Below are 25,798 nucleotides of genomic sequence, written 5' to 3'. Positions count from 1 at the left end.
CTCGGCTGGGTCACCTCAGCGCTCCGGGCTGGATCCCTTTCACCCAGGCGAAAAACGAACAGGAGCAGCCCCCAAACAAAATTAAACGTAGAAAGAAGACCGTGAGGATAAATGGAATATTTACTATTTGGCTAATTAGGGCTTCTGCAAAGAACTTTAGAGAATCTTATCGCTTACAGCGTTCGAAGTGCAAAGTTTTGGGGGCATCCCCTTCTTTAGGCTTGTGCGATATTAAACTAAAAAAGCCTGGCCCGGAGTATCTTGAGTTTGTAAATTCCTTAGGAAAAGTGAATTCCGCCGTGGGAAGCTGCCGGGGATGGAGCAGGGCGCTCTTGCCTCGGCAGGATGGTCACACTGTCTGTCAAGGAAAGGATACTATTAAAATTATAATTATTATTATTATTATAGGAATGTAAGTATTTTATAGGAGCCGAGAGCACAGAGGCAAACAGCAAATCTGTGTCCAGCCAGCCATGGGGAGAGCGGCTCCAAACGAGAGGGCTGGAGTTCAGGGGGAATAAAAATAAAAAGGGCAAAGAATAACTAGAAAATCAAGAATTATTCGTGGAGGTGTGTGCTGGCTGCTGTTATCCACCGAGCCTGCCTCTCCTCTCCAGGCGACGGAGCCGCCGTCCTCCCCCAAATCCCTCCCTGGAGCAGAGTCTTTAGGGCTGGATACGGGAAAAAGGGGGAAACAACAATTGTTTGGGAGCTCCTAGGGATAACAGGCCCCTCTGCCGCACCACTGCCTTCTCCTGCCCTCAACGTTTATTTGCACCGTCAAAAATTCCACGGGTTACCGAAATTTTTTGTTTAATTCGTTATGTATATTTACTTTCTTTTTTTCTTTTTTTTTTTTTTTTTCCCCCTCGTTTGTACCAAGACGACCTGGTGAATTACTAGATGGAAAACAGTCTGAGTGCCAGGATAAAGTTTTCTGCCGGATCAGGGATTTGTTTGTCGGGGTTTTTTTCTTGCAGAAACCAATTTCTCGAGCTGCCCGTGCGGCGGCAGTGAGTGAATTCCCCGCTGGACTTTAGCGCTTGGGAAAGATGCGATCCGGGGCTGAAATACGGCTGGGCTCAAGCTGGGGTCCTTCGAGGGGTTTTTAAAATAATAATTAAAAGGGGGTTCTTTATAATAATAATTAAAACCCTTAAAGTACACGCACACACAAAAACCCCATACCTGACCCATTTAGGAGGGGGGGAAATGTAGAAAGAAACTTGCAGCGTGATCAGAAACTGCTGTTTTGGAGCAAGAAGGGAAAAGAGAGTGACCCGAGCTTTGGGGGAAGCATCAGCCCGCGGTGTCTGAAGCTGCTCGAGGCTGTTGAAATCCCCTCGTTGTGCCCTAGGAATGGAGCAGCAGCGGTTCCGCGGGCCGAGAGCAGCCGGGCCGGGAGCTGGAGGTGATTTATTGTGTGTTTGTTTGAAAGCGTTCCCCCCAAACAGAAACAAACCATTGATCTCCCTGAAAGGCGCAGAGCCGCGGATGCTGCGCGGGGGGCGCAGGGCTGGGCTCGGAGGGTTCGTGCCGCTGCTCGGAGCCAGGGAATAGCAATTTTTCCGCCCGAACCTTTGGCTTGGCGGGGGAGGAACGCTCCCCTCGCTTTAAACCCGGCTTTATTTCGCCGCTTAAGAAGGCGAGGGAGCCCGCCCGAGCGCGGAAGGCGCTGCCGGCTCTGTTATCCCTCAATTATAACTTCATTAATATCTCCTGCTCCCTGGGCAGCAGCGCCTCCGCGGAGCGGGAGCCGGCCCTGCCTGCGCGCCGGGCGGCGGAGCAAAGCGCGCAGCTCAGCGCCAGGTATCTCCCTTCTCATTCTTCTTCTCCTTGGTATTTTTATTCCATCCGCCGTGCCGGAGCATCCCGCATCCCTCCCTGGCGTTGGGAAGCGCCCCAAGCCCGAGGTGTTAACGAGGGGGGACCAAAGGGCTGCGGAGCGGGGCGCGGGGCGGCCCCGGCAGAGCGCGGAGGAAACGCCTTGGGTTTCTTTACGGGCTCATTTTCTCCGAGGAGGATTTTACTGCACGCGTAAAGAATTTTGAAAAGCAGCGGTAAATATTTTCTCTTCTGGCAAGTTATTTATTGGCATGAAGAGAGGTTTGGGTTTGGTGGGTTTTTTTTGGGTTGTTTTTTTTTTTTTTTTCTCTCCCCCTCTTTATAAAGCTACATGTGGTGACCATATAGGATCAGAAATAATGTGGCCTTTCTGGGTTTGAAGAACTGCTAATGTCATTAAAGGTCTTCCTAACACGCCAGCTAGGAGTTCAAAAAGCCTCGCCTTTTATCCTGAGCATATATTTGGTTGTTTATAAAGTGCAGACTTCCTTGTGCTTCAAGTGCATGGGGAGGATTCCTTAAAACTCCGTAGCCGATCTGTTTTCAACTATATTCTTCTTTGGAAATTGGAAATCGGGCTGTTTAACTGGTGTCTTTCACACTTCTTTGCTGGCTGCTATTTTTATACATTTGACCGCAGATGAGCTTTTCTCCCACACAGAAGCAAACAAAGAATTATCCCCTTTGCCTCGTATTGCAGAAAATATCTGCGCCGACCACTAATTGTCCATTAGCGCTAATAAGTGGCTAAAACAATAGCAGGAGATAACCCGAGCAACCTGTCCTCTTTATTTTAATTTGACTTACTGAAGTCGGGAAGGTTTTGACGAAGACCCGACTAGACGTGTCCAGGGAATCTGTGTACTAAACTTTTGGACTGTTGATTTTGAGGGTCACTTATCTAAGCTAAGTTCAAAGTGTCACCTGCTTTAATCCCTTTTCTGTCATGCTCGGAGAGACTCCACACAGCACAGTTAGTTTCTCAGAACGCCTGGAAAAATCTCTGTCTCGATTATTTTTTTCCCTCCCCATTTTCCACTGGGGGGGGGGGGGGGGAAGGCAGAAAAAGGAGAAAAATCCGGAGAAAAAAAGGCCTATTCTGTTAAATAGAAACAAGATGTTCAAATATAGAATACATGAATTTGAAATCTGGTGTTTTCCACTCTCGGATGTTGATGGCGTTAAAAAAATTTTTTTTCCCTCCCCATTTTCCACTCACAAATACGTTTAAGAATTTCTCCCCTCGATTCTAGACTTTTAGGGAAAACTCATTTGAATTCAATTATTAATATTTTCCGGGCATGCTCTTTCAGTGTGCCATTTGTAATATATTAGGATGAATTATATGTTGAGTTAAAAAAAAAAAAAAAAAAAAAAAATCTACTTTGCTGCTTCTGCAATTTAAATCTTTAGGTAGAAACATAAATTATCCACCGGGATATTATTTTTAATTAAAATTCTCTTTCCTGAAGGAGTTGTTTTTAACTTCTCCTCGGTTTTCCTGAAGATTTTTATTTTTCCCTCGGATTTCACATTTTCATTAATTGAGGGATTCTTAAGACGTGTCTTGCAGCGGGCTCGGTGTTTTTGAGACTTTGACAGAAAACAGCCCGCTTGGTTTGGTTTGGTTTGGGTGAATGGTTTTGGGGCAAATGCATAGTTTTGAAACAACTCAGAGGGAGTGGAAAGCTTGGAGCTCCTCAGACGCGTCAATGAGCAGTGTTCACACACACACACACAAATCCCGTGGTTTTTCAACAAGCTCTTGAATGTCAAGCTCCTCACTAAGGCTTTGGAGGGGCAAAGCTAAATTTATGCCTCTCCCACCAGTTAAAAGCACCTAAATAGAAAGGCAGAAGTGCTGAACCCTCACAAACCGGGTGAGGACAAGGAGGACAGCTCTCGTTGATCGCCCCCAAAGTCGAGCCCTTTTCTGCTCTCTGCCTGCATGTGATTTGGGCTGCCTTTATCATTTCCTCCAAGAGAAGAGCTGCAGCAGCATCAAGGAAAAGTTCCTCTGTACCCTGAAAATCAGGGACTTGAAGCACTTGGTGGAGTTCAAAAGGTTTGGGAGGGGCAGGGCAGCACACCTGCTTTGTGTTAGGTGGCGAGAAGGGCTGAGAGGAGCCACCTCAGCATTCCCGGGCAATCCAGCCCCATAAATGTTCCTGGGGCATCCACAGCACGAAACACCTCCTGCTACCTGGGAGCAAATACTCAGGTGCTGGTAGAAGAGAGGGAGTGGTGGAGGAGCCCAGGATCAGGGGACTTTAGAGGTTCCAACACCCCCAGGTTTTGCTGACTTTTGGTTTGATGATTTGTCTGTCAGAGGTGTCCCCTCCTGCCACTTCAGGCTAAAGAGGCACCAGCACTTAAAAAGTAGTAAAAATAAAGAAAAACTAAGGAAAATCGGCTGCTTTTTGTATCCTGGGAAATTCTTTCAGGAAGGGAAAGGGGGATTATTTTGGTTACTTGAAGCTGGCAATCAAGGCAACGTCCTGTTTTCTCATGGGGGCTCTCCAGGGCAGTGGGTCCTGCAGCTCTGCTGACCTGTCTGTGCTGCTCTCTGCCCAGAGCCCAGCAGATAAGGCAGGCAGACAGGGGCTGAGGGCACAGACAGAATTCTAGGGGCAGGTACATCTGCTGATCCATCTTAGTGGTTTCATGGACTTTTTTGCTCTTTCCTGTAATTTTGGAATCAGTCATTCTGCTATCAGCTTGCTCTAGAGATGGATGAGTAACACCAGGGAGATAAAAGAGTCAAGCCTCCCTTTCCTGAGATTTGGCTGCTTTTTGTTAACAGTGCTGAGTGCCATTATTTCCCACAAGAGACATCTGGAAAATCACCCATGTGTGGTGGAGAAAGTGGCTCTTCTCTGCTCCCTGCTCCCCTTTGATCCAACATGGAGCACAATTCACTGCCTCTTGAGTTCAATAGCTGCCATCCCAGGATATTTTTCACTCTCCTGTGCTGTGGCTGATTTGAACCACTTTAAGAAAATATGAATGTTAGCTGCTTTTTGTCTTAGATCGTGTTTATTTATGAATTTGTGACAGTGAGGCTGATGCCAGGAGGAGAATGGCATGGACCAGCTGGATATCATGAGTACAAACATTGGAGTTGTTCCTCTGAGCTGGGGTGGCTTCACCTTTGTAACAGCACACGACTGGGGATTTGCAGGAGTCTGGGTGGCCGTGGCTGGGCTCTGCAGCCTCCCAGCAATCAAAGCACAGATCTCCAGAGCCAGCAGCACCAGCTGCTGGGCTTTGAGCTGAAGCTGCCTACCTGGAGCAGGGATGGGTTCAGAGCTCTTTGGACTGGGGATCAAAAAGGGGGGAGCAGAGCAGGAAGGGTTTTGTGTGTGTTGGAGTTCAGCAGGAGCATGGAGTTGTGCTCTGGTCTTCCTAACCAGAGGGGCCACCCTGTGATTTGTGGGCTGTGTGCAGCACTCTGGTGCTTTGGCTGTGGCTCCTGAAGCAGGGATTTGTCGTGGGCCGGCAGTGTGGGCTGAGGCTGCCCCTGGATTGGTGTGGGCACCAGTCAGGGGCTGGCGTTGGACCCAGCCTGAGACCTCAGTCCCTGTGGCACTCACTCCCAGAGCCTTCCCTATCCCTGTTTACTGATTCCTGAGTGAGAAGACACCTGGGTGGGTGAGAGTGGCTGCATGAAGCTTTTCCTTGAGAAAGCAGCTCTCGGATATGTGAGAAGTGCTGACCTACACGTTCACTGCCCGGACTCGGAGATGTTTGCCTGCTGGGTACCTCTGCTTTCCAGCACTAAATCCTGTAGTACTCGACCTGAAAGGTCCTGCTAATATGGGCAGGATCAAGCACAGGCCTACAAAGAGCAAGGGAGGTCATTATTTTCACAGGAACTGCAAGCTGGACCCTAAATCTTCAGAAGAGAGCGGTGCCTAGAAACCAGCTGTCTCATATATCTGCTGTGCTGAACTGGTAGCAGGGAGGGGAGAATAAAAATGTGTTTTGCAGTATAATATTGCTTTGTGCCTCTAAAAAAGGCTTCTAATTTTATGTTTTAAAGGCAAACATTGCAGCTAATTGAAGAGCAGAGAGGGAAAAATGGATCTCCTTTTCTAAGTGCCAATAAGACTGGGTTCTGGGCCAGTGGTTCTGTGAGAGGTCTCCATTTACTACCTGTCCTAAACCTCAGGTATTTCAGAAGGAAAATGCCTGCCATATATTAAAGAGAAAAGTCATTAAATGGATGTCAAAAAAAAAAAAAAAAAAAGGAAAAAAAGAAGTAGGACAGAGAAAACCCATATGACTGAATTTATGGCTTGCTCAGGAAGAACAAGGTAGCACTGAGAAAACATGAATGGGAACAAGGGGGCTTCCATGCAGTGGAAAAGGCTTTTACCACTTGCTGCCTTCCCAGTGCTGACCTCGGAAGAGGTCCACCAGGATGGCAGTGTCACTGTCCCAGCCCTCCTCCTGCCTTTTCCCTCAGCCCCCTGGCTTGAAGAGCAAAACCCTCCTCCTCCTCCTCCTCCTCGTGTTCCCTGGGAGTTGGATTAGGCCCTGTGCCCAGAAAGTCTCTCGGATTTTATTGCTCTGTTGAATGCACCCATTTGCCTCTGGAGGAAACTGCTCAAGCAGCCCTGAGCCAGCAGGAAAGTCAAGGCTTTGTGGGCATCCAGGCAGGAGCCAAACTAAACGAGCAGGAGGCAAAGGGAAATGCTCTTGGGGACAGTGGATTAGGAGCAGGCTTTGGGCAGGAGGATGCAGGAAGAGAGAAATGTGGAATTTTAGCCGTGGGCTCGGTGGGAGCAGTGTCCAGAGCGTGTGGTGTCAGAGCAGCAGGCATGGTGGTGACACACCTGGGGGCAGGCTGGATCTGTCCATGGGGAGAGCTGGCCTCTTCCCCAGGTTCCTGTGGTTCTGGGCAGAGCTCGGAGCCTGAGGCTTCCCTCTAAACCAGGGAGTGGGACTAAGGTGGGCAGGAGACAGCAGAGACACTGAGCTCAGTGATGCTCTCAGCTCCTCTTGAACTTCAGGCTTTCCTTTTGGACATCCAGCTGGAATGAAAGATCTGAAAATCCCATCCCAGAGGACATCTGTCCTGCCTAACCCATTTCCTCCTTGTCTCCAAGTTCAGCTGTGAGGTGCTGTGGCCCCTCCATGGGCTCAGCCTCGGGGTGGGCAGGGCCATGGCTTGGGCTGATGGCTCCCCAGCCCTGCTCTCATCAGCCCAGAACCCCTGAAATGGTGTCCCAGCAGATGCTCTGTGGTGCTGCTGTTCCTCAGGCCCACCCTCTGTCCCACTCTGCAATCCCCATCAGCTTCAGGCGTTTTGGAGGAGGGAAATCAGCAAGCCCCAGGTGGAGCAGTGACTCCCATCCCACGCCGTGAGTGGCAGCAGCTGAATGGAACTTGGTTTGGTTTTCTCCTCAGCTTTGTGCCTGGTTTGATGGCCCGGCTCAGCTCCAGAGGCATTCTCTGTGGAGAGGGGTGGGCTGTCCCTGCCTCTCCTCCCTCCATCTCCACAGCTGCTGCCTGCTCAGCTCTCCAGGCTCTGGCTCTGGGGTGGGCAGGCTCAGCTGAGCTGATGGTAACCCCATAAAATATGGCAAAGAAAGTGGTTTTTCTGCCAGATCAGGCACTGAGCTGGCCACTTTATGGCTGATCCCACATGGTTCTGATCCTTTCTCTGACTTGGAGTGGTTTTGGTGTGACCAAGACAAGGGAGGTGGCTTCCAACTCTTTCTTTGTTGCCAAAGGACAGCGGAGGGGAAGATGGGAAGCAATAGCAGCAAGAATCCTGCTCTGAGCTTGGGGGGATAGACAAAGATTTGGGAGGGAGCAGATTTGTTGTCTCCTCTGCTGCTGATGTACCCTGTGGTCTCGGGTTCTTCACCTCGTCTTCCTGTGCCTGCCTTGTCCCATCCTCCTGCGCCAGGAGCCCTGCAGAGACGGGGCCAGCCCTGCCTGTGTGTCTGTGGGATGCTTCACACGGTGGTGTCTGTCACGGGGTGGCCTCTGGACTCTATCACAGCCCTACTACTATTAATAATGCAGAGGATTAGAAAGATAAGCCAGTTACAGCAAGGCTCGGGCTTGTCAGGGCTGTCCACTGCCTTGTGGTATCTCCTAGGTGGGGGAACTGCTCTGCTCTGTTTATTTACAGTCCATAACTTTGCAAATGGGCTAATAGAGGCTCAGGTTTTACTCCTTTGCAAACCCCTCAGCGTAGGAGACATCTGTGCTGACAGAATTATCTTTTTCCTTCTTTTTTTTTTTTTTCTTTTTTTCCCCCCCTTTGCCTACAATGGTGCCTTTAAGGAGAGCTGGGCTTTAATTGGAGGCTCAGATGGATCCCTCCCCCTTGGCTTGGGGGAGGATGCCTGACAAGTAGCCTGGAAGTAAAATACGGGCAGATTGGATCCGTGTATCTCAGCCAGGAAGCCCAGGATGCCATATATTTAATACCTGCTTCATCCCCAAGTCTACTTTATTTATCTCTGCGTGAAGCACAATAAAATCCTGCCTTCTTCCACGGGCTGCATTTCAGAAAAAAAAAAAAATTTCAGCAAAAGGCAGCTCGGGGTTGAGGTGTGTGCTGGGGGTCACACAACCGCAGGTCCCTGCTGCCTTGGCATGGCACAGCCAGGGCTCCCGGTTATCCCGTGCCACGGGAGCTCCTGGTTTGGCATGGCACGGCCAGGGCTCCTGGTTATCCTGTGCACGGGGGCTCCTGGTTTGGCATGGCATGGCCAGGGCTCGTGGTTATCCCGTGCCATGGGGGACTTCTGGCATGGCACGGCTAAGGCTCCCGGCTATCCCGTGCCGCGGGGGCTCCTGGTTTGGCATGGCATGGCATGGCATGGCATGGCATGGCACGGCACAGGGCTATCCCGTGCCGTGGGGGCTCCCGGCTCCCGCAGCTCCCGCGGGACGCTGGCAGCGCTGCCCAGGCGGGCTGCAGGATCCCTGGGGTCACGGCAAGGTGAAAGTTGTTTATTCCCGGCCGCAGGATCTAATCCGAGCTGGAGCACAGGGACAGCCCCTTGCTGACTGATCTCCCTCTAGGGGCACTTTTCCTTTTTTTGATGCGATGCTAAGTGGATTTTGTCTCCTGGCTGATACAAGAGGGTTTTTTCCCCCTCCCTTTTGCAGAGGGGAAAGACAAGCTCAGAGCAGGGATTTTAAGAGCCAGCCTGGCCCTGAGGCTGAGCCATCCCTGAGCATGCACCACCTGAGCATGAAACCCAGGCACAGCACAGGGATGCTGCTCACACCTGCACAGATACATTCCTGCTCCTTCCTCCTACCCAGGCAGGGCTTCCCAGCCATGAGAGCTGAGTATCACAAACATCTGAACATCACAAAATGATTTTTTTGTGGTGCAGAGTGTTGCTGTCCCCAAAACTCCAAGGATTTATGGGACCATGCATCTCCTCCCAGCTGTGGGACCTGACACAGCCCAGCCCAGCAGCCAAGGTGTAACTCGGTCACACATCTCTCTCTTCTCGCCCCCGCTCTGGGATTTGACAAAGGGGGCTTAGGAGATGCTCTGTGTGTGGAAAGAAGGGATGAGGGGCACACGAGGAGTTTTACAGAGTGGCAGATCTCACCTGGGATCAGCACAGCCACGCTGAGCATTTTTATTCCCAGCCATGCCAGGGGAAGAGGGAGGAGAAGGAGCTGGCCAGGAATCTCCCTGGGCATGGAGGGACAGCTCCCTGACTGTGTGGCTGCCTGCTGGGCTGTGTGTCAGCCCTCTGCTCTGACCTGAAGTTTCTGCACCTTCTTCCCCCTCTTTGCCATCAATCCAAGAGCATTCCCTGCCCCGCTGGTGGGATCTCAGCTCCCAGTGCCCTGTGGCTCTGTGTAAATGTTATTATTCCACGTTCCTGGAGGACAGCCTTGCCTTTGGTCCCTCCTGGCTGCTCTCAGCACGGGCAGGGGTGGAGCAGCCCTTCCAGGGAGTGAGCCCCCTCTCCTCAGTGACCTCCCCTGCCACAGCAGGCCTCAAAGGGGGGTTTGGGAAGGACAAATGAGTGGTGAAACTGAAGAAATTTGGCTGTCAAACTCGTTATTGAGAGGGATTTTCTGGTGTCTGTGCAGAGGTTTGTTGCTGTGTGTGCAGCTTTTCTAATGATGCTCCTTGGGATTCTCTGAACCCAATGACTTGTTCCCAGTCCATGTGGCACAGGAACTTTCTTTCTAGGAGTGACAGCATGGAAATGGGACCAGACACCCCAAAACTAAGAATGGAGAGAATCAGAGAGATAAATCAGTTGCTGGAGGCAGGTCCAGGTATGCAGGACCCTTAAGGGAACAGGCTGAGCACTTGTTCTGCACCAAGCTGGCATCTTTGGGAATGACCCCAAACTTATGACCTGTACCCTGTGTAACACTGAGCACATCCCTAAAACAGAGTGATTTTCACCTACAAAATAGAGCCAAGAAGGGTTTATTTAGTTCCTTATTCCCCAAGCCTGCTCCAGGGTGGAGCCCTTCACCACAGCTTTGGATGTGGAGCAGTGCCCAAGCCATGCTCCAGGCTGTTCCTGCTGGTGTGAGGTGCTGTTGGGGTCTCTGGAGGGTAGCAGTGAGGCGCTGGGCCATCCCTGGACCCAGATTTTAGGGATCTTATGGACATTCTTTATTAGCATCTCCCCAGACTGGACTCTGTCAGCCCAGTGTCTCCAAACTTGCTGCTCTCCCGTTTGACAGCGCTGGGACAAGTTAATAAATAATCCCAGGGGTTCCCTGGGCTGGTACAGAGCTGCTGACACCCAGGGTGACCCTCCCTGCTGCTGGCTGCCAGGTGGCCCCCCCAAAACACAGGAAACATGTCTGGGAGAGCTTGTCCCCACCCTGGGAGCCAGGTGCAGGACTCTGGTGACAAGGGCACCGTTTACAGGAGAGGGGAGGCTTGGGGTTTTCACACTGGGATTTGGGAATGTTCCCCCCACCCTGCTCCTCCTGAGTAGTTGGTCAGAAGTGTTTATCAAGGGCTAGAAAGGAAACCTGTGTGTATAATACCCCAGACCAGAAAGCCAGAAAAATCTCCCTGAAACCACAGGGTCAGCTTGGCAGATTTGCAGCATTAATTTACTGCTGGCTTAAACAAATAGAGGCAGGTTTGCACTCCTGCCTCCTCCTCTGCCATCCCACACTCAGAGAGCAGCCAGCACAGCAGCCAGCTCTGCTCTGGGCTTGTTCTCTGCCCAGCTCTGGATGCTCCTTCATGCTCACCTGTGCCCTGTCAGAGGCAAAGCGAGGCTCAAATGGGAATTCCCAGGAGCCACAGCATCCCCACACAGGATCCAGGATCAGAATTCCTCATTTTGGAATGAAATTTTGAACAACAAATCCCTCAGCATGGATCCCTGAGCTGCTGCTCTGGTGGTGCCTCAGGTTTTGGTTTTTATATTTTTCAGATTCTGAGCTGCTTTAGTGGGGACTTCTGAGCTTGTGTGAGATGAATTGTGTGAAATGAAGATGAGTGTGAGAAGAGGCTCGGATATTTAAACGTGTGATGAGAGGAGATGGATGGTTGGGATCAGGGGCCAGCTCTGAGCTGGGGCAGGAAGGGGCTGTGCTGGTCAGAACTTCTGATCCATCAGCTGAATCTGCCTTCAGGGAGGGGTGCTGTGGCTTTGTCAAGTCTACCACTCAAATCAGGAAGCTTTCCTTTGGAAAAGCAGCTCCATGGGAGGGGATGGATGTCACACACCATGGGATGCTCTGGGAGTGTTCCTGCAGGAGTTGGAGCAGAGAACAGCATTTCCACTGCTTCCAAGGGCAAGAGTTGGCAGCTTGGGATATCTTGGGAAGCTCCTCTGCATATATACACAGATTTTATAATATACACCTTTTAAAAGTTACAAATACATTTTTAAAAATCCAAACAGATATGAAATTTCTCGTCACCATGTCAGAATTGCTCATTAAAAAAAAAAAAAAAAAAAAAAAAAAAAAAAGAGCATTAATCTTTATAAGGGGGCCAGTGGGTCAGCACTGGCCTCTGTGAGAAGGTGACTTTGCTGTGTGGGTGCCAACTCCAGGTTATTTGTCTTTGCAGGAATTACAGAGCTGGCCCAGATTGTGTTAGCAGCCCACTGCAATCTCCTTGAAACCCCCACAAAAATGGGATTTGGCCCAAGGAGAAAAATCTGGGCTTTGGAGCAGAAGAGAGGAGCATCTTTGTTCTCCTTTTGTCTTTAATTTCTTTTCTCATCTCTTTGAGCAGAGCCCTTCCCTCCCTGGAAGGTGCTGTCACTGCACTCACTTCTCCAATTCCAAATCCCAGCACTGGGATAAACTCAGTGGAGTTTTGCAAAGGGCTGGAGGTGGTGTCAGGGCCATCTGCTCTCCAGGCCACTAGAAGAATTTGCAGGGTAAAGCTTTGCCATGTGTTCCCTGCAGATTACACACACCTTTGGCTGTGCTCTTGTTGTTAGCTGCTCATTATTGGGGGGTTTGAAAAGCTTTCCTTATAAATGCCCTGGGTCCCAACCACACGTGTTGTATCAGTGGTTTTATAATGACCCATTTGGAATTATTTAGGCAGGAAACCTTGGAGTTTTTTCCTTTCAATGTGTCCTTGTAAGATGCCCAACTTCTACAGTTAGTCTATGAATGTACCCACACTATTAGATCCACTTGTTTATAATAGCAACCAAATGTCTTCAAATATTCAAGCCTCCTTTTATTTTTTACAGCACTGGCAATAAGCCTTTACATGTTAACTCTTGGCCTCTCTGGGTAACCTCTTATTTAAAAGCAACTTAATTGACTTTACCAGGCCTGGGCTATTTTTCATTTCTTCCTAGAGGACTCATTACTGGAGATGGATGTTTATAAACTGGATCTGGATCCTTCTCTCTCTCTCCCTTTCTCTCTCACACACACACAAAACCAACCTATTTTACCCCTTCCTGCCTGTTTACATTAGCAGGCCATAATCATATTCATGGCTTCACATAGTTTGGCCAAGATTTTTGTAGTGGTGACCCAGTGGAAAGTGAAAAAATCAAATAGGTGAACAGCAAGTGCTGAAAGAAAAGAGGAAAGGCTGAAATTCTGAGGATTTTAGGGATTGGTGTTTAAATGAAACGGGCAGGAGTAGAACAGAGGTTTGAGTCTTTGGAGCAGGTAGGATTGTGATGTCAAACAGGTGTAAAGCAGTGGTAAACTGAGCCCAGCGTTGGGGTTTAGTTCCTTCTTTCCCTTTGGAAGTAGTGGTGTCAGAATTATTTAGGAAAAAGGGTGACAGTTCAGGTCAAGCTACAATCCTTGGCATAACAGATCCTCCAAAATTCTGCCCAATAACCTGAAAAAGCTTAAGGAGTGAGAATTTCATCTCATGTAAGAAGGTCACACACACCAGTCCACAGCCTTGGAGTATTTCATGCATCAAACCCTCAGCCCAGCCTGTGCTGTAAGAATTTTCCTGGTGCCATTGGATCCACTCTGATTTCCATCAGTGGAACATCTGGTGCTTTGTGGTCGTGTCCCTGGCTCAGTTTAAATCCACAGACCTGTTCTGGCAGAGGGGCTCCCAAAGCCTCTGTGTTTGTTCAGGGTCTGAGTTGCTCTGTGTAACCACTGGGAAGGCCACACTGCTCTTGTGTGCCTCCTGAAATTCCTATGGGACATCAGGGAGGTAGAAACACCCATTCTCCATCCTCTTTTTGCCCTATTTCCACTTTACACCTGATCAGTTAGGGGATTTTTTTCATCATTTTAAGTCTCTGGTCAGCAGAGACCTGCAACACCTCCCACCGTTCTCAGGCCAGCAGAATTCCTGGGGAGGATTTTCCTGCTTGTTGTTTCATTTCCCCACATTTTGCTGTGTCTTGTCCTCTTTCCTGGGCCAGGTCCTTGTTCACCCAGCAGGTCCCCACCAGCTGCCACTGCTCTGGAGAATGACCCAAGGGATTCAGCTGTGGGATCCCAGATTTCTGGTGAGGTGCTTTTCCTCCTCCTGCAGCCCCTCACAGACCCCTCATGGTTGATGGGATTTTTTCAGAGCTCCACAAGATGCCCCTGGAAGAGCTGAGAGAGAAATGTGGGCAGCCAAGCTCCAAGATTGTCAGGTTTATCTTATTTGCCAAGATCTGATGTCTCCTTCCCCACTGTCCCAAACTCAAACTGGTCCAGATCGCGTTGATGACACTGCCAGCAGCACAGGGAACCCCAAAACGTGTGGGGGCTTCCCTGCCTTGCTGTTGAACCCTGCCCTCATAATTAAGGGTCTCTCCTGCCCTTTCCAGCACCAGCAGCTCTTTGTGTTGTGTTCCAGTGTTGCTCTGGGGTGTTTTTGGCAGGAGGGTGCAGCCCCCACGTCCCACTCTGTGTGTGAGCAGGGCTCCTGCTGTGGTCCCTGCCCTCCTGCCACCCCTCCCCGCAAACTTCAGCCTCACCTTCTGCCCCATCTCTCTCTGGGACTAATAATTCATTTTTACTGGGTTGTGGATAAAACCACAATTAAAGAATCTGAATTTTGAATGATCCTCCAGCCACCTTTCCCTGAATTTCATCATCACAAATAATTTTGGGCTCTTTCTCTGTCGTTTCTTCCTGCTTTTCTCTGTCATTTTCCCTTCCATTTTCAATCTTCTATTGCCTTTCATGAGCTCCCTTAACTGGGTAGCATCTGCCAATTTTATTAATGGGCTGTGTAATCCATTTACTGGGTCATTAATGAAAATATTAAATAAGGCCAGACCTAACAAAAGATCCTTGGAGTACTCTGCAAGATACCTCCCACAAGTGTAACACTTGGCTTGGTGCCTTTCTGGCAGGTCTGAATCCACAAAGCAACGTTCTTATTATTGTTATTATTATTGTTATTATTACTGGCACGAGGTGACAACCAGAAATCCCAGCCAAAGGCCGGGTTTCTGTGGCCATAGGCATGGTGCACACATGCTCTGGTTATTTATTAGAAAACAGCAGAGTCCCTCTGTGAGGGGGGGTCTGGTTTGGTGCAAGAGCCGCACAAAGAAGAAGCAGTCCCAGGGTGGTTTCAGCGTGAAAAAAGTGACCTAAATGAAGGATGGGAAGGGTGACAAGGGGATCAAGGGCACTGCCAAAGGTTTGCCCTCTGACAGTGCCCCTCAGGCAGAAATCACTTGTCTCCATCTGCCTGATTTTACCTTTTCAAAGTGTGTCAGTGCTGGATGCTTCGTTACAGTCCCAAAATTACCCTTTTTGTAAAGCACTAAAGCCCAGAATTCTTAACGGGCGTGGAAAAAAAGAAAACGCAGAAACCATTCTGTGTCTTCTGCTGCTGCGTGCTGCACAAGCTGGGTGCCTGCTAGGAGACACGAGCAGAGGGGATCTGGGTGATTTTTAGGAATCCCAGGTAGATCCCAATGAAGGGGACGTGAGGGGAGCTCCGAGCTCAGCAGGTGGTGGCACAAAGCCACGGCAACCTGGACAGAGAGCAGAGGGGGAATGGAGTAAAATGCCCAGTGAAAGAGATTCTGGTGGATTTTCTGCTGGAAAATGTGAATTTTCAGAGCTGCTTTTACCCATCTCCCAGTCAAAATCCCCCTGTTCAGGCTTTTAAGAGCTTGAGTTAACGAAGATCAATGCCTGGGTATGTAAATTGTGTGTACCAGATGTTTAAAGAAGTATTTGTGTGCACACACCCCGATGTTTACTGACAATTCTTTTCATATCAGCACATTTATCAAACCTCCTGGATGCTGCAGGTTTAAGGCCTTAAAGTTGCATTTTGGGAAACCTATCCCAGTGGATGTGGATAAAATATTTTTATACATTCTCCTTTCCAGGTGTGTTTCCCACAACGTCTGCATGTACACCAGGAGCCCTCCCTGGTTCTATGGGGCAAACAAAGTCTTTTTTGTACCTTTGCAGCTCAATTTGAGCAGCTTGCAGGACTTCCCAGCTCTCTTTGCACACCCTGAAGTCCAGGCAAAAAAACAAACAGGAAGGGTTAGGGGTTGGGTTGGGGGGGAGAAGGAGAGGTTTCTATGGAAAAGAAGAAATTTCTGACCACGTTCCTTTTATTGGCCTGGAGGAACCCTCGAGATTAACAACCAGCAACCCCCCCTTCCCTGCCAGCCACCCCCCTGCAACCCCGAGACCTTAAACAATCCGGTAGAAGGTGTGACTTCAAACTTGGTGGTAGGGATAAAGAGAAAGGAAGCCGGAATGTAAGCACTTGTGTGATGTGATTATTCCCAGAAATGCCTCGACATCTCCCCGCCGGCCCAGCCCGGCCGCCAGCGGGGCCGGGCAGCTCGCAGTGAGGTGCTGACCGCGACTGCCGCGACGCTGTGATACCTTATCGGGGCAGGCAGCGTCCCCTCGTAGTGTGCGACAAGCGGAAACAGGGCCGGGAGCCAGCCGGGCCCTCTGCCAGGGCTGCCCGGCATCCATGAGAGCCCTGCAGAGCCCCCCGCCAAGGTAAAGGGGCTCCTGCACCCCCGGCTGGGCTGGGCTGGCTGGGATGGCTGGGATGAGCACCTCCAGCTGGGCTGGAATGGGCTGGGATGGCTGGGATGGGCACCCCCGGCTGGGCTGGGATGGGCTGCGCTGGGCTGGGATGGGCACCCCCGGCTGGGCTGGCACCCGGGAATGGCACCCCGGGATGGCACCCGGGGATGGGATCTGGGGCGGGGGATGGAGCTGGGGCTGGGGATGGCACCTGGGGCCACACCCGGGGCGCCCGAGCGGGGATGATGATGGGATAGGGATGGGGATGAGGATGGGGATGGGATGGGGAATGCGGGTCCCCGAGGCCGTGGGCACGGCCTGACGTGCGTGGGGCGGATCCCGCAGCTGGGGGTGCTGATCCCCACCCCCCCCCCCGCCCCCGTGGGTGCAGGGAAATTGGGGGCACGGGCTGGGAGTGTTTGATGGCTGCTTCTGGACTTGCTGGCCGTCCCCACCAAAGGAGAGGGGGCAGATTTTGGGGTTAGTTTGGGTGTGAAGTTTTGGGTGCGAATGTGCCTAAAGATGCTCTGGTAGAGCTCACCATGACGCTTCTTCAGTGCTTGATTCTGAATTTATTCACCTGAATTGATACCCGCTTTGCCAGCTCTGATCCCATATGGCAGCAGAGAAAAAAAATATGCCTATTCTCTCTCTCTCTCTTTTTTTTTTTTTTTTTTTTTTTCTCATTATTTAAATAATTTCATTTACAGGGAAGGTGGAAGCGAGAGAGGGCTAATGTAGAACAGGTGTTTTGATTTCACGTTCCTCTTTGAAAAGCAAATCTTGCCGTTTGGAGCCCCTATTCACCCTTGGTTGGTGAAGAAATTAATAATAGGGGTTGTTTAGGAATTCATCAAAGAAAACCCCATCCCCTTTCTCCACCTCCCCTTCCCTGAGCCGTCAGTGGCATCCAGCACCCCCTGGTTGGAGACAGCACAAAGCTTTGGCGTTTGATTTTTTTTTTCAATTATTATTTATTCATTATTTTTTGGTTGGTTTTATTTTCCAATGCGCTGTTTGGCGCTGTGACTTAGGAACTTGGCACGGAATAAGAGGGGCTGGCTCTTCCCCGCCGAGGGGATGGGGCGAGCAGGGAGAGCCAGCCCGGACACGGAGGGGCGGCGGCTTTCCCGCACAATTCCCGTTCCATTCCCATGCCATCCCCGCACCATTCCCTCACTATTCCCTCACCATTCCTGCAGCATTCCCGCTCCATTCCCTCTGGGAGCCGGGATGGGAACACACGTGGTTTTGGAGAGCTGCCCCCGAACATCCCCCCGGCACTTCCAGGGATCTGCCCCGCATCTCCACTACTGCTCGTGCCCAAAAAGTTGCTCAGTATAACTTTATTTATATATAAATATATATAAAATATATAACTATATAACTATATATAAATATGTAACTATATAACTATATATATAACTATATAAATATAACTACATACCTATATATAAATAGTTATATAATTATATATGTAACTGTAACTATAACTATAAGTATATATAAATATTTCTTTGCTATTTCTGCTTCTCTCCTACCCCGTGAATAATAAAAACCACAGAACCGCGGCCCGGGGGCTCCGTGTGTCCATCGGGTGACACAAAATATGTCTGGATCTTGTGAAGGTGCCAGGGGCAGGGGCTCCACTCATCCCCAGCTCCCAGAAAGAACTCGGGGACACGGGGATGAACGAAATATTTGAGTTAGTTTGGGACTGTTGTTTTATTTCTTTTCCATTTTGGTTATTATCGTCCATCAGAATAAAATGTGTTTTGATGATTTTCCCGTTGCCCGAGAGCTTCAAGGTTCTTCCCCACTCATCTCCCGGGGTTCACAAAAATGAAAAGCAGTGGTAGGAATGAGGTAAATCGTTACACCGGGGGGTGTAAATGTTTGCACTGGGGTGATTTGGAGTAAGACGGGGACTGGAGAATTAACATCGAGTTTGTCAAGCGAAGGTAACAAGTGCCACGCCGTTTTGGAGGGGGCTGGTTTTAGGACGGGGTTTTAAATAAGCCTAAAACCTGAGTAATTCCTGGCTTATACTCGCCAGTGTGAGGATAAAATTAATTCAGGATCCTAAATTATATTTGCGCCTGAACTCAGCTAAATTAACCAAATATTTGGCAGTTCAAGAGCCCCGCTTTGCTCTCGATTTCAGAGTTTGGGCTGCTGCTGTGGGAAAGCCGTGGGTAAATACATCTCCGAGATTTGATTTCTGCAGCCTGATCCCGCTATAGGTGCTTGTGCCCAAGCAAATTCCTGCCTGCCGCTGCTGCCTGCTCGGAAAAAATAGATTTTCCTGGAGCTCAGGCAATTCTCTCCATCCTTCTCTTTGCGAGGCTGCTCCGTGCTGCAGAAACCCCGGCTAATTTCCCCAGATAACCTTAATATTCGCCAGGAAGCCGAAGGAATGAGCTGGCCCGTTCCCCCTTTGGCTTTAAAGGTTGTTTCAAAGCTTTGATTCGAGCTCGGGGTGGTTGGAGGGCGCTGCCCGCACCCCCTTCTGAAAAGGCAAGGGGAAATCAGAAATGAAACATCTCCGAGATGGAGAAAGAGCTGTGGAAGCTCTCCAGACACTCAATGCCGCCCGGGAGCTCTCCCTGGCCAAAAACACCGCGGGGTTGGTCCCAGCAAGTGCATGGCGAGAGAGATTCCTGATTTAAATTAGGTAGAGAGGAAAAGAGAAATGTTTTCTGTGTGGAAAACAGGGAATTGCTTCTTTTTCCATAGGGGAGGTAAAGAAAAGGTTGTGATTTTGGTGGGGTTTTTTTTCTCTTGTAATTTCTCTCACGGGCGGCTCTCATTTGGCAGCGATCGCTGGTTTTTAATCCCGAGCCTAACGGGAGCCGGGTTTTACCCGAGGCCAGGCAGCTCCTTCCCCTCGCAACACGCGACTTCCAAGATCAGGGATGCCTCGCTCATATTCCCTACAAACCGCCTTAATCCCCCTCAAAAAAACCCCGAAATTTTCAGTGATTCTCTCTAATGCCCCCAAAAAATATCTCACTAAAACCAACCCAGCCCCACCGTTAACCCCGGATTTACGGGGAGTCACTTCGGACGCAGTTTGGGGGAATTTTTTCTTTTTTTCCCCCAGTCTTTTCAGAGTGAATCTTTTTCTCTCCTGTTAGAACGCTCCTGAATTTCTCCCCCCTCCCGCTTTTGGCTGGGGGTACGGTGTAATTGAAATCCTCCTTTCAGCCCGAACAATAGGGGCCATAAACCCAGACTAAGAAAGTTGTCGGCAGGGACGGAGGAACCGCAAACACATTTTTTCCCCCCAACCATACAATGTGGAAACTCTTAAAGGGCGCTATCTGTAGACATCTTGCAATCACTGGTCTTCCTTGTCATCTGAAGGAGAAAGGGGAAAATATATTAAGTGAAGACACACTTTAAAATTACTTATACATTTTAAACATGCTGGCAAAGGGAACTGCCTGATAAACTCTTGCCCAGATTTCCTTTTTCTCGGGTAAATTATTTCAAGTTGTTATACAAATATCTCCCGCCCCTCTCCTTTCCCGGATTTAATTCGAACGAAAACAAATTCCTGCGGCCCCAAAACCAGCTTGGACGTGGGGGAACTGCAGGGCCGGTCCTGCAGCCCCTCGTGGGTGCGAACACCCACCTCAGCTGGCCTTAGAAAAAGAGAAAAAACCCACATTAATAACTTAAATCGCTCAAAACGCTTCATAACAAGCCGGCAGAGCGCCCGGTGCTGCAGCTGAGCTGGGCTTGCTTTGCCCTGAGCCAAAATTCCCCCGAAAGCAGTCGGGCCAGGGAATTATTGGTGTGCTGCGGGGTTTGCGAGGCCGGCTGGCCGTGCCCAGCGCACGCTGCCTCCTGTGCAGCCGCCAGCTCCCAGGCGAGGTTTGGCTTGGAATAAACTCTGCCACTTTCCCACCGTGCGCCCGCGCTGCTTGGCTTTCAAACGGGATTGAGCCGGGCGGGAGAGCGCTGTGGAAAGGAAGCGTGGCTCTGGCAATTTATTTTTTTTCTTATTTTGTTTATTTTAATTTTTTCCCTCGTTTCTCTGGGGTAATACTGAATTTTTTTTTCTTGCTTTTTAATAAAAATGGGGAAATCCCGGGGTTCGGTAGGGGATGCGCTGCCTGTTCAGGGATATCCCGTGGTGGGGAGGGGGAATGGGGTACTTGGGGGCTGGAGGAAGCGCTGCTGGAGCCCCGATCCGGGGGAGCTGCGGGGCGGGGGGTGACCCAAAGGGAGCTCTGGGCAGCGGAGGGGCTGCGTGGATGAAGGCTCGGGTCTGCTGAAGGCATGAGGCGGGATCGGGTCCTTCTCCAGCGGGATCTCCAAGCTCCCTCTCTCCCCCTCCCGCACTTCCAGCATCTTCAAACAGCGTCCGTCGCACAACCTGAGGGTAACGGGGGGGGGGGAGGGGGCTTTCTTCTTCTTCTTTTTTTTTTTTTTTTTTTCCCCGTTAAGTCTCTTTCAAGCTGGATTTATGTTTGTGTGATGAAATGCCCCTCTGTGTTTAACATTCCCAATGATCATTTGTTTCCTTAGCTCCATTACTCCTTTATGAGAGCGCCTTTCGCCCGGGCATGTTTAATCATAACCGCTTACGCAATATTTTCTTTGGGATAGATTCACTCAGCCTTATTACATATCAATTATTTCCTTACAACTTCGTTCCACACCAGCTGCTTTGTTATCTGGGCCTGCCACCCCTTCACCCCCCCCCCCCCCCCCCCCCCCCCCCCCGGCGTGCGGTGGGAAGGGAGGGAGACGTTTGTTTTTCCTAGGATAAAATACTGCTAATAATAATGCAGATTGAGTGGAAGGAGAAGGGGGAAGCGGGGGGAGAAGCCGGGCCGGGGATGCTCCGCGGGGCTGCGTGTCCCTGTCCCAGGCAGGACCGCTGCGGTCGGGGTCCCCTCCCCGCAGGCCCCTCGGGGCCCCCCCCCCCCCCCCCCCCCCCCGTCTGAGGGACTCCCCGTTTCTCCACGATTTTGCGCCTCATTTTGGAGCTGCTCCGCTGTGTCTGCGCCTCCCAGGCTTCGTGCTGGCTCAGAGCAGAGATTTCTGCTTCACAATCCCCGGGGGAGCTTTCCCCACCCAGCCTCCCGCCGGCTCCTCCGGCAGCCACCCATCTGGAAAGGACATTTCCAATCGATTCGAGCCCTTCCCGCCCGGACTTCAGTTCGAAATCATTTCAGTGCGAGTTTTATCGGAATTTTACATCGTAAACACGCTGCCAGATTTGGCTCCTCTTTCCGAGTCGGTTTTCCTGGGCTGCCCGGGATGGGCTTCGCTCCCTGGGCTGCGCGGGGACTGCCGGGGTGGGCTGGGGGAGCTTTTCTCCTATTCCAGCTGGCAGAGACAGGAGGGAACAGCCCCGACAGCAGGGAACCATCCCTCACAGGCAGGGAGAGCCGGCCCGTGAGATCCCGCCGTGCTCCCTTCTCACCTTCTGCTCTCCACCCTTCGAGTGACAGTTTCGTTTCATTTGGGGAGCGCGGCACAGCGAAGATTTCTTTTTTGCTTTTTTCCTTCTTTTTATTTATTATTTTTTTAATTTATTCTCCCTGATGCCGAAGAACCCGAGATCCTTCGGTTAAATCGTGTATTTATAGGGGAAATATATATATCCATTTATGTGAGCTATAAAGCTGCGCTGGGGAAGGGAGAGTGACCTGCTGCAGTCCTGGGTCCTGCGCGACCGTCACTCGCTGGGACAGGGACTCTGAACCGGGACACCCAGATCTGGAGGGTGTCAGGAGTCCCGGCAAGATACACTTGGGAATTGGGGGGGTTAATGCTGAATTTCCTGGCTCTGGCGAGCTGCTCTCTCCATCATCTTTACGCGCACACACGGATATGTGAACAGATGACTTGGCACCGGCGAAAAACACTTAAAATAATGCCTCTGCCTCTGGCCAGGCCTGTGTAAATATCTCACTCTCCCACATGCCCGCCTGGCTTTTCCTGATGCTGCGTTACTTGATCACAAATACATAATTTGCACGAGTGTGTGTATACACGGAGCCGCTTTGATCTCGGCGCAGAAATGCCCCCCCTCGCCTTCGGAGGGGCTGCAGCCCCGAGAACAAAAGCGGAGAATAAAAATGCTCAAATAACACATTTTCAAATGGGAAGCGTGTGTCGGCTTCCTTGAGTGGTTCTGGCACTTGGAAAGGGGTGGTGGTGGGGGGGGGAAAGAGGCTTTATTGAACATATAAATTTAAACTTAGTTACCGCTAACAGTTGCCTTATAAAAGGGGTCCATATAACCCACATCCATTTTTTTCCCGAAGTCCTCAGGCGCGTTTCCCAGCGCAGCCGATCTCTTGGCAGCGCCAGGCTGCGAGGAGCGGGGCTGGCTGCGGGCTTTCGCAGGGGGAGATGTTTATTTTTCAGTCATTGTTGGCTCCCTCCCCTGGATTATTTTACTGCTGCAGATTTAAGCCTTTCTACTTATTTCTCGATTCTCTGGCAGTGCTCTCTGCAAGCTGCTCCCAGCTCTGCGCTTTCTCCCTTCGCTGCGTCTCGGGGTGGTGAAATTACAGGGTACGAGGGAAATGTGTAAATTATAGGGTTTATTAAAATGTAGGCGAGCGTGGCTCTCTAGGCGAAACAGATGCAGGACGGCTTGAAGTCAGGCAGCCTGACAAACTGCAGAGCAGCGGGGCTGGGGAATCATTAGAGGGACATTTCCCGCAGGGAGAGAGGAAGCGGCCCCGGGGTGCCGAGGGGAAGGGGGGCTCTCCCTCCAGGAGCCCCCTACAACCAGCACTGATCCCCCTGGGGGACAGCGAGGAGGTTGATGGCAGTAAAGCGGATGAGGCCTCTGGGTGTTCAGCCCCCAAATGCCCCATCCCTTCTCTGGCAGTCCCGGGAAGTCCGAGGGGCTTCTCCCCCTCCATCCCCCCCAGCCGCAGACCCGGCCTCGGAGGTGATGATTTATTTAGGCTGAAGAGTAATTCTCAGTTTATAGTTTGGCTTCTCCAATATTAACCTCAACTGCTTTTATGTGAATCTCAGGGATGATGAAGGGACTTTCTGCGGCAGGAGAGAGCTCTCAGAAGGACCTTGAGGTTTGGGCACTGAAACTCCCTTTTCCCTCTTTCCCTCGCTCCAGGGAAGAGCAAACTGGCAAGGAACAGGGCTAGGATGTCGATACAGAGTGGGAAGTGGAGAAAAAAGCCCTGGATGAGGTGGGCTCGGTGCTGCCCCGGCTCACAGCCTGCGGCAGGGGCTCGTCCTGGGAGATGGGGGTGGCTGAAGCAGGCTGAGATCACACCGGGAGGGTGAGCCCGTGCAGCTTTCCCTGAGGTCAGGTGGAGGATGGAGGATGGATGCGCTCTCCTCGGCAGGGCAGAGGTACATCCTGCATCTCTCGGGAGCTGTTGTCACCCTGCCAGAGGAAGGACAAATATCCAGCGATCCCTTCTCCTGTCACTGTGGGACCTGCTGGGAAGAGATCCCGTGCAGGGAATCCTGCGGGTGTTCTCTCAGCGCTCAAGTTTCGACACCTCGCGGAGCTAATGAAGCCTTTATTTATTCGTGTGGTTTCTGTTTGTTTTGGAGGGTGTCGGAGCAGGGAAAAGTAGACAGGGGTTAACAAAGGAAAGCGTTATTTACTAATCCCCTCGCAGCCTCCATTCGAGGTAACCGAAACGCCATCATAAAAGGAGTAATTAGCGGGGTACTGAAATATTCATTTAACTCTTGTCTTCAAGAGGTTGGTTTGAGGATCTCAACCAGCCTGGTTGTTTTACCACAATGGGGCCGTCATCCTCTCCTGCTCCTCGGGTTGTGAAACGGGGAGGAAGGCTGCCCACACCTCCCTCCCCTGTAAAACTAAGTTTTACAGTGCTGCTTATCACTCCTGCCTCTCAGTTTATGTCCTGCAAACTCATCTGTAAGCTCAGCTGTCATTTTTCCTCTCTCCCTTTATTTGATTTTTTTTTTGTTTGTTTGCTTCTTGTCACTGCATTAATTTAAGAGGAACACACGTACTAGGAAATGGTCCTTAGGCAGCTTTGCAAGTGAGGGGAAGTTGAGACAGGTCTGGGTAGGAGAGCTTGGAAGAGCAGCTGGAATTTACATAAGGATGTGGGAGAGCCCGGGCTGAACAGTGGGAACGGGGAAAGAGGCCGTGTCAGCAGGGAGCAGGAGGAGAAACCTCCTCCAAGAGCTCCGTTCCTCCTCTGGGGAAGTCCCTGCTCTGGACAGATGCAGGAATTGCTGAGGGGTTTCTTCTCTCATTCAGTGAAGTTTCCTAGCTGAAATGCCTTTGAAAGACAAGCAGATTTGCAAATAAAGGACTGTCAAAATCAGCTCTTCAGTTCAGCTTTCCCTCCTCTCGAGCAGGGATGGGAGTCAAAAGAGGCTGGTTGCTGAATGGAGAAGTGCCTGATGTGATGTGGGGAGAGCTTATGCACTCAACAGTTGTGTTCTCAGTGCAAAGAGGGGGCTTTTGTGCTGCTGGATATTTCAGCAAAAGCTGAAGAGGAAATGAAGCAAACCCGTCTGCGTTTCCAGAGGGAATTCTGCAGCGTGCAGGCTGGAAATATCTCCCTCTTTTCCCTTGGACTCCGTGGCTATTTTTATGTTACTTTAGATCATGATCCTGGGTTCTTGGACTGCTTCTTCTGGGGTGCTAGTCTTTCTAAAAACAGAAAGAAAACTCTATTCCTAGTAGTGTTTTCTTTCTATTTTTGACTGTTGGCTTCTTATTTTTCATGAGGTTTTCTGGGGGGTTTTTTGGTTTGGTTGTTTTTGTTTTTTTTTTTTTTTTTTTTTCCTGAGCCAATGAGGTCACCTTTTCTCCTTTGCTGAGGGGAAGGAGATCTTTACATAAATGCCTATATTTTTCCTCCATGCTTATCTCAACCATACATAACTCTCACGGTGTTCCACTGACTTGTGAGCCGCTCACTCCTCGTGGGGAGGACCAGCTCCGTGTGTTTGGAAACACCAGCAGGGCCGGGCAGGCAGGAGCTATCAAGTGTGAGGGTGATTAACTGGATGGAGGCCTCCAGACTGGAGTACAGGGCTGTGAGGATGGAAGAAGACAAGTGTCAAGTGCTGCCTCTCAGCTGTGCACGGAGCTCGTGTTGTTCCATGATCTCATGCCCGCTCACCCCCTCGGGCTCGGCTTAGATGTCCCCCAGCTAAGGAGCTAAACAAAGCAAAGGTGCCAGCTGAAGCCTCCAGTGAAAATTGTGCTGTTAGAGCCTTAACTAACAGTGTAGGGATTCTTCCTGACTGATGGGAAGAGTGCAAAAGGCAGGTTGTGTGCGGGAGGCAGCGATAAAACAGGATTTATCCGGAGGGAGGGAGATCCTGCCTTGCTACCGAGCAGCTCGGAGCTGCTGCTGCTGAGCTCAAGTGCCTTGGACTGCTGCCTGTGCTCTCTGCTTCCCTTCTGCTGCAGATGGATCCATCAGGCTCTGACTATTCCCACTCCTGGCCCATCCATGTCACTTTCCAGAAGAAAAGGTCCTGTAACTCAGGGATGGTTTCTCTCTTCTGTCAT

General features: G+C 50.6%; 1 long non-coding RNA gene across 1 annotated transcript; it reads left to right on the top strand.

Annotated features, from left to right (window-relative positions):
* The first annotated feature begins 1,736 nt into the window (after window positions 1-1,736).
* LOC121365146 lies at window positions 1,737-17,609 on the top strand. The gene is made up of 3 exons (XR_005956952.1): window positions 1,737-1,809; window positions 16,033-16,254; window positions 17,487-17,609. It is a non-coding gene; the product is annotated as an uncharacterized LOC121365146 (long non-coding RNA).
* Window positions 17,610-25,798: the final 8,189 nt, after the last annotated feature.

The sequence above is a fragment of the Pyrgilauda ruficollis genome, unplaced genomic scaffold (genome assembly GCF_017590135.1).
Source record: "Pyrgilauda ruficollis isolate IOZ18807 unplaced genomic scaffold, ASM1759013v1 scaffold9, whole genome shotgun sequence".
NCBI classification, from domain to species: domain Eukaryota; kingdom Metazoa; phylum Chordata; class Aves; order Passeriformes; family Passeridae; genus Pyrgilauda; species Pyrgilauda ruficollis.
Note: the sequence above shows the minus strand (reverse complement) of the source record. Positions and strands in the feature narration are given on the sequence as shown.